Genomic DNA, 9,197 nt, shown 5'->3' on the forward strand with positions numbered 1-9,197 from the left:
GAGGGAAAACAATCACACAGATCATCATGCAACAAACTCAGTAGGATACAGCTGGAAGGAGACACTCTAAGCAAATAAGAATAGGGGGATAGGAGAGCTGTCTCTGCTGAAGAGATAGGGAACATTTAATTGATGAAGCCACTGAGGTGAGGGAAGAATGAGAGGAAAGCTGGTACTTGGATTTCTTCATTCCAGGTCAATAATCTGAGACTAAATATCCCCTTGCACCTTGTACACCAGGAGCTCTCCAGCATGTCAAAATGGAAATTTAAGGATATTAAACTCAGCTCCTAGTGCAATTACTATGCAGATGGTGGAAAATAAGTGTTGGCAGATTTAGTGTGGGTGCTTGGTGAAGCTTGTGTCTATTGAAGAGGCAATGGGCAAACACTAAAGGGGAAATTTCAATTTCTTCACAGCTCTGGAAGACCTGAGATAATCAAAATATCCACAGGGACTGTTTAGATTCTTTTTTTAGGGAAAAAAAAAAACCTGTAAGCTGCTAGTTCCTATGTGTTTTGCTGTCATGTACAGGTTATGTGCAAAGGGCAGGTTGTGGACTGGGGAGTTACTTGTTGATTCAGGGTGTGATGTGGAAAGCAGAGGCTGTGCCAGCCCAGCACACAGCTCTGACCCAGAACTAATGCCCCAGAGCCCAGAAGTCCCCACACAGCTGATGCCACCTCAGTCTTCTCTGAGGGTGGTGTTTGCTGTCATGTGGTGACACTCCTGAGTCCCAGACTCCTCCTGACCAGCCCTGTTGCTCTGTCATGAATTGTTGCTGGCAGTCAGACTAAGCTGATCCTCTTGTGGATCTCTCATCAGGCAAAAACAGCTTTTAGTACCCAGGTCTGAGTCCAGATATCCAGGATATTATGCAAACTCCTGCCTTTCTGCCACTACTGCACCATTGTCTCAGCTGAGTTTTCCTATGGGTTCTCTTTTCCATTTCTCATTTCTCAGGAGAAAAGGTTGCAAAGCTCCTCCTTGGGTGGAGATTTACCAAGGGCTGATTTTCTTTGTGTTTCTCTTAGTTCCAGTCCAAAGCAGGCACTCTGGGTAGGCAGCCTGATAGCCTGAGCTGCTCCCTGCTTGAGTCCTGTAACAAATGAATAAATACTGTCTAAGGTACAACATTTTCTGCTGCTGATTAACCTGAGCTGAAAAGATGGATGCTGGCTCCTGCAAGCTGTGCTGGATGAATTTTGTGACGTGGTTTAGAAGCAGGCCTTGGTGGCTAAGTGAGTAACAGCACCATCTACCATTTAAGCACTTTATATCCCTGAGCAGTGAAGTCACTCCAGAAGAGCACAGGAGGTGCTCAATGGCCATGCTGTGTAGAAAATCCATTAAAGCCCAATCAAGCTCAAGCTTGAAATCCAAGCTTGGTGGCAGCATAAGAAAAAGAAAAAAAAAAAAAAAACAACACTTGAAGTGGAAGAATAAATCTCTGCTTAATCTCTCAGAGAAAACCACAGTGGCAACTCAATGCAGGCACAATACAGTGCAGCAGAGAGGGGCTCAGAGCTCTGCAGGAGGGACCCACACCCAGGCTATTTAAAATGCTCTTGGATGCTGTGTACGATATGCCCAGGCATTCTGCAGTCCTGAGGGAAACTGAGAGGGACACAAGTGCTGAGAAAAGGACTCTGCTTTCACTGATCAGGGGTGGAACTGCTTAAAGGACCCCAGTTTGGAGGGATTCAAGCATCCCAAAAGAGAAACTAGTGCCAACACAGAGTGGAAAGGAAGGTAAGAGTGACAGCATGGGAAAGCCATGGCCAGCAGCTGCACTGCCCACAGGATGGGCAGGGTGGGACAATCTCACCCCACACACACACTATTATACCACTGCTGTCTCAAGAAAGGTCACCTCAGGAGTAAGAAAGGGTTGTAGCACCCATTAATCACTCAGTGATGACTTTATAGACCACTCAGTATCTCTTGGAAACACAGTTGTTCCCCTCCATTGATTTATTTTTTTTGCCTTGGAGACAATATTCAGATTTTTCTGTGGTTGTGCTGGAGCTAATGAGAGCAGCCTGGTCAGGCTGCTAGATTGAATCAGTGTGATAATGTTGCACTGATATGCTGGGCCACAGTCTGCTCTTTTCCTGAAACTTTAAATTGGTTGAGATCCAATTTTGTCTCTCATTTTTACACTCAGTGGGGGAATTTTCTGGCAGTGCTTCAGTCTGGAGATTTTGCTTCCTGTGTATCATACTCCTTCCAATCTAAAAGTTGGAGGGGGGTCAAGCTGAGCAATATTCCCTTGGTGTGTGAAGAGATGCACAAACTGTTTCTCATCAGAGAAGAGCCAGAGCTTGGAACCTCAGCTCTGAACACCTCAGAGTTCTGAAAATTAACCTTTCCCCAGGGTTCTGGCCCAAACCTAGACTGGACCAGCTCAGCTTTGAAGCTTTGGAGATAGAGGAATGCAGTGCTCAGTTTAGCTCTGATGCTGGAAAACCAACTCCATAATTTTGCTCTGGATTTGTTGTACAGGCCATGGATTGACTTCTCACAGCAGGAGTGACAACAGCAGATAATTTCCTTGACTAGAAAGGGTGAAGATATGTCTTGTTTTCAAAATGCAGCTTATTTTGAATTGTTTCTATTGGGTAGGAAAAGGTAGGCAAACAGGGGATACCCATTTCTGCAATATTTATCCATCCTGTAGCTGAAGAATATACTGTTACATCAAGTCCACAAACCATCTTTTAAATGGATTTGATTTGACTGATCAAAACCTTTAAAGTTCCATCCAGCCTACAAACATCTGTAAGATTGCCACTATTTCCAACAAATAAGTAAAGCAGAAGCAACAGGGGTCCTCCTTGCTGGCAAATCCTGATAGAAGAAGAAAAAAAAATAAGAAAAAAATTTGTTCTTTAACTACTTTGAAGAAATGTTTAAATTCTGTTAAGTAAAAAGATTTGGAAGCTGAGTGAAAAAATCAGAGGATGACAATCTCCAAGGATTAAAGATGATGGATTTGACCTGAGTCTAGAGAAACATTTTATATTAACATTTAGTTGGCTGTTGGATCTTAAAAAATGAAAAATATCTTTTTACTTCTAACCTTTGTCTTCCCTTTAAAGTTTTGAAATAACCCAAAGGAATGCAAGAATGAAGGCCTATATATACCAAACTGATATAAGAAATATTTTAGTTAATAAGTAGATTTATTTTTTGCTTGTACTTGGGCTTCTCTATTCAAAAAAGCAAAGAGAGAGCTCAGGGTAGGCATAGTTCTCCTACATGCAGTGCTGAAATAAAGTGTCTTAAATTTGTGTATGGAGCTGCCTGTCATGAATGTGTTTGCTATCTGGTAGCACATTTATGGGGTTTATCACTCAGCTCTGTGAGATTTCCTTCAGAAGGGAACTCCACACCTGGAGTCTGGTTCTGGCTTTGACCTGCAGAAAACACCTGTCACTTCTTGAAGGACACAGACTGGCATTTCTTCTCCAGGCAGAAATTGCCTCTATTTGCCTTCATTATTTATCCTGGGAAATCTTTCTGTGTGCTTGGGTTTCTGTTCTCCTGGCTAGATGGGGAAAGCTGTATGTGCAGACCTACCCCTAATTTGTAGGATATAGGAACAGCAAGCAAACCAGGGGAATAGAGGTGCAAGAATGGTTTGGAGCAGGTTGTGCTGGGGCACTTCTGCTGTCCTACATGAAGTTTAGGAGTTTTATTTCTGCCTAGACCTAATCTGGTCCCATGGACTGAATATCTCCATCACACACAGGATCCAAACCTGTCTGGAGGACCAGAAAACAATTTGGTCACTATGTCTTGTGTCTGCCTCAGGGTTTGGAGCACATTTGCTGCACATTTTGGTTGGAGCTTCTGGTTTAATTTTCTGTGGAAGAAATCTAGTTCATGGGCTTCAAAACAGCTCTGTAAATGGAGCCAATGCATGGTAAATTGATGACTGGGAGATTTACTTCAAAATCCCACTTCTGTTCTGAAGCAAAATGCTAATGTAGAGGCAGCCTTATGTGATGTGTGGAAACAATTCATTTGGTCCTTCCAAATGTAACTTGATTTGTTTTTCTGTGTCTGAAAATATTTCTCACGGATGAGATTTCTTTCTCCTAAAGAGCTCTGTCAACCCATGAGGCTGAGAGCAGGAGCTGATGGGGGAATTATTTCAGCATCCTGAGGAGGGAGAGCAGAACAGACACAATCACACAGTGGGTGAGATTTAGCAGCACTTTGTAATGGATGCCTCGTCCTCCTCTGAGGCTGTTCCTCCTGTGCTGTTGCTTTAGTGGCCATTCCTTCACCTTCTCTGTGGGTAAAATTGACCAGCAAAGCTGGGTCTGGAAAAGGCAGCTTGGTTTTCTCCCTGTCTCCTTCAGCTGGATGTTGTGCTCCTCCCAGTGATTGTCTGTTTTCATAAGACTATCTGAGCCTGTTTGAATCCTTACAAACTGTTTGACTTCTTGACCTGCTGCAATAGCTAATTCCACAGGGTGTCTGCAGTGTGCTAAAAAAAAAATAACAGCTTTCTTCTTGTGACTTCCAAATTATGTGCCTTTTTATTTTAACAAAAAATCCTCCATCACTCTAGGAGGAGGGGAGAAGAGGAGCATCAGGTCAGGATTCACCACAGAGTTAATTTTCTTTCTTAACTGCCAAGCTCTCAGCTTACAATCTTTTATATTCTTTAAAATTAAAGATAAAGCACCTAGTTACTGCAATGATAGCAGGTTCGTGTTTTTATATGTGTCCTTTCTAGGTTAAAATCACTCCCAGCCTTTGTGATCTCTTCACAAATAGAAGCTTCTGCTCCCAAAGGAGCTGCCACAAAAATCTGGCTGCAATCTGTGCACATGCTGCAGGGCCTGTGTTCTGGAGTGCACACCCAGAAAACATCTCCCATTTCTCTGTTGCTCTTCTTGCCCCCTGGACTCACACTCAGAATTCATTTGGTTACCTCTGGTGACTCCTATGCCTGTCCCAGGGAGAGATGGGAGGTGACTCTTGGCTGCTGAAATCTGTGTTTGAGTGAAGGGAGGGCAGTGCAGAGGGTGGGCACAGGATGGTCACCAGCCCCAGGAGGGTCCCCATGTGTGGTGCTGCCAGAAGCTTCACTGGCTATCCCTGGCTATCTGGGAAGGGCTCAGTCGTCCCTATTTGGGCCTAAAATCTCAGAAAAAATTCCAGTAAATAATTCCAGTAAATTCCAGTGGGCACAGGATGGTCACCAGCCCCAGGAGGGTCCCCATGTGTGGTGCTGCCAAAAGCTTCACTGACTATCCCTGACTATCTGGAGGGGCTCAGTTGTCCCTAGCTGGGCCTAAATCCCTGAAATAATTCCAGTAAATGCAGTGCCTGTGCCCATGACCTGAAGGACTGTGTGCAATTAATGAGCTTTCCTGTGAACAAGAAGGAAATTGCTTCTCTGATCAGTTTTGTTCTACAGCTCCTTGCAATGGAGATTGTCTCTCTGCACTGCCTTGGGTGACTACTTCTGGTGCTGTAAGGTACAGTAAAAATTGAAGATTCACAGTATAGATTATCTGTGGAAAGAAATTTAAATATTCACAGGAACATTCACTGTGGCATTCAGAGCCGGTTTGTTAGCATCAATTTTGAGTCCAAGATCTCTGAGAGGGACAGAGAGAAAAAGCAGGAGAGAGAATTGCAGCCTCCTTAAAACAGTGAATTGTCTTCTGGTCTGGATTGTAAACTGGTTTTTGGGAAATGCATAGTGGCTGGTGCACTGTGCTGCCTGGAGCAGAGGCATCCTAGCACCCCCATATGCCTGTGCATGTCTCCAGCACTGCACTGGGCTTCCCAGCACCATATGCCTTCCTTGGCCAGGAATAGGCCTCTTTAAAAAGAAGACATTAATTTGGGAATCACACTGACACAGATATGTTGTGTCTCATTTCAGCATACAGCACAGGCAAGCCCTGAGATTCCAGTCACTGGATCAGATATGGATTACAGTTCTTGTGCCATCAAAACTCTTCAAGAAGGGTTGTTTTATTTTCCTCCAGCATGGAATGAGAATGGCTTTGTAGCTCTAGAAATTTTTCTGCAGGATTAGAAAGATTTTTCCTGTGCCTGTTGTTTGTGGTCTTGCATCTCACAGTGTGATTACAACATTGCACTGGTGCTGAGTTGGAATCTGTTCTTTGGAGCAGCAAAACATAACAGTGTCAGGGTGGCTTTGTTCTGGGCAGGCTCCAAGCCCTGGGCCCTGCTTTCAGCACTGAAACTGAGTAATGTGTGAAAAGCAGGAGCATGATGGGATCTTGTTGGCACTTCTGGGAGGTGTGGTGTGTGAAAAGCTGTGTTTACATAAAGCCTTGCTGTAGTCCTCAACTTCTGTGGGGAGAGACGGTGTTGTTTAATGTGCTTTGTGAATCCTCTGTTCCTAGAAAGGGACTTCTGAATCTGGTTTGTGTCACAAAGCAGTTTATGGACAGAATTATAGAATTTGGGTTGGAAGGGACTCTCAAGATCTAATCTAATCCCTCTGCTGTGGTTCAAGGCCAGGCTGGGTGGGACTTTGAGGAATCTCATCCCATTGAAGGCGTCCTGGCCCATGGCAGGGGATTGGAAGTCAATCATCTTTGAGGTCCTTTCCAACCCAAACCATTCTCTGATTTGATAGTTCTCAGTGCAGGGACACCTTCCACTATCCTAGGTTGCTCCAAGCCCCATCCAAACCTGTGTCTTGAACACTTCCAGGGATGGGGCATCCACAGCCTCTCTGGGCAACATGTGCCTCACCACCTTCACAAGGAAGAATTTCTTCCTAATACCTAACCTACACTGTGCTCAGAAACTACATTTATGTGGTTCTTGTCAGCAGCTATGTGGGAAGCAGCCCCCAGGATTATTTTGCCAGAGGTTTGCTGAAAGGTTTGGAGCCAGGTCTTGTACCTGTATTTCAGGTATGGTCTGAGACAGCCACATGCATTTCTACAGAGGGGAAATGTTCAGACTTAAATAAGCAAGGTGGAAATTTGCTGTTCTTTAAACCACAAAGTCCCCATCATTCAATCTTTCCTTGTCATGGCAAGGTTTGCCACAAGGTTTTCATGAGCTGAGAGAATTGGGGCCAATTCAGTCACTTCTTCACACCAGAAGGGCTGTGTCATTATCAATCCCAACACCACATATCTCTCTCAGACACCTGCATAGCATGAAATAAATCTTTCTTTTTTATGTAGACTTTCCTATTTTTATAAGTTTCTTTGTGGGATCAAAAATCCTGGGACAAAGCTGTGGTTGTTTGAGGTCTGTGTGACACTCCAGGTTTCAGTGGGTCTGTTCTAGTGGGACTTCTTCATTTTCCAGATATTTCTTCTGGTTCTCCTACACTCATCCAATAATTATGGAGGCTTTTTACTCCAAGGAGTTTGAAAAATATGTAAATTACAATGTTCTGATAACCTGTATTCTGTTAAGAAATAATAAATTTATACCCTTTTACAAGCTGGGTGTTTGAGAATGCTTTTAAAATGACACAAACCCCCAAAGTGTTTCTTTAAATGCATTTTAAACTGTGAGCAACAGGAAATTGTTGGAAAATTAATATCTCCAAAATCAGTCACTTAGAAGCATCACCTGTAGTTAAATAAAAGGTTATTATATGTCAAGTTAAAGAGATTTTGGAATAAAGGCTTTATATAAAGTAGAAGAAAAATTGTTTTTGAATTCTTTCACTCTGCAATACTTGTTATCTATACGTTGTGTGCTATTTATTTATTCTTCATGTGCTGTCTCTTCTCCCCACTTAATTAGAAAATTTAGGATTAGCCATCAAGTTCAGAAATGACACACATAATAACTAATGCATTACAGAATTCCCCTTTAATCTTGTGTAAATGTCCCTTTCTGTCCCTCTCCATCCCCTTGTGGAGCCAATCTGGTGTTAATCTCACTTTCACTCGTGGCAGAACTTTCCTGAAATGCATCTGTATGTCATAAACTCACATTGCATGTGCCTCCAACTACTACCAAAAGTAGTTTTGGGGTGTGTGCACCAATGCAGTGCACCAAAATGACAGTCTGTGTCATGTTATATAAAGCTGATAAACTGAGATATAATGGCCTCTCCTGTTTGGTAGCTAGATGAGGTAATTGTCCTGTCTGCCCTAATAATTGATCAGACAATGGAAAGCACATCTTAGCTGCTTAAAAATGTTGGCCATCAACAGTGTTTGGTGTACTTGACTTTCATAACTTATTACTTTGGATGCTTGAGGTAGATGAGATCACATGGCACAAGCTGGTTCCTGCACTGGATGGACCCAACTCCTTATGTCAGATCTCTGGACTGAAAAAATGCCAAAGGATGACATGATGGCTTCTCTAATAGTCTCTTGAGGGGAGTATTTGATAATATTACTCTCTGCTACATTCCCCTTGTAATTGCTTGCTGGAATGTTCATGCAGAAGTGGCACTGCTGCAGTCAAAACAAATCCATTGTCAGGGTCAGACCTGGTATTTATAGATTATTCTGTCAGAAGGAGCACAAGGTGACACAGAAATTCAGCTGTGTCTGTGCTGTGGTCCATCATATGATAACCAACACATGTTTCATGTGGCACGACAAGCACGAGGACTCAATTGGGGTTGATGAATGGATGGCCCAGAATCTGTGGAATTTTTGGAGGCCCACCCGAGGCTGCAGAGATGTGCTACTCAACGTTTGGAAACATTTGACCCTGCTGGTGTTTTGTGTTTCTGCCTGCCACGTTGGTGTGGGGAAGAATCCTGGGAATGATGAAGGTAATGGAGAGATGGCGATCGCATCTCCTGGAGGGTTTAGCTCTGGGCACAGGCCAGCTGGATGGAGCTCAGCAGGACCAGGCCTCATCTACACTTGAACTGTGCATTGGTTTTAAATGTCCCACCCCAGCTGATTTAACTCTTTAGCTTGGCAGGCACCAAGCTGAACTATGTGGTGCTGGCAAATATCCAGTGCCTCTGTACTGACATGGGATCAATTCAAAGCTACTGAAGATGGTAGAAAATATTCTGTGAACTTCAAGAGATAATGCATCAAGTTTTCAAGGGAGCACTCAGTGAGTTTTCTCTTTCTTGGGCAGCCCTGGTGGAGAATTTTCCAGCTTTAGGAGTGGGACATTGAGGTGAGGTTATGGTGTGTGTGGGAGGAAGATCAGTCATGTTCTGCCATTGTCACACAGGCTCTGTGGAGAAG

Source organism: Zonotrichia albicollis, chromosome 11, assembly GCF_047830755.1.
Source record: "Zonotrichia albicollis isolate bZonAlb1 chromosome 11, bZonAlb1.hap1, whole genome shotgun sequence".
NCBI classification, from domain to species: Eukaryota; Metazoa; Chordata; class Aves; order Passeriformes; family Passerellidae; genus Zonotrichia; species Zonotrichia albicollis.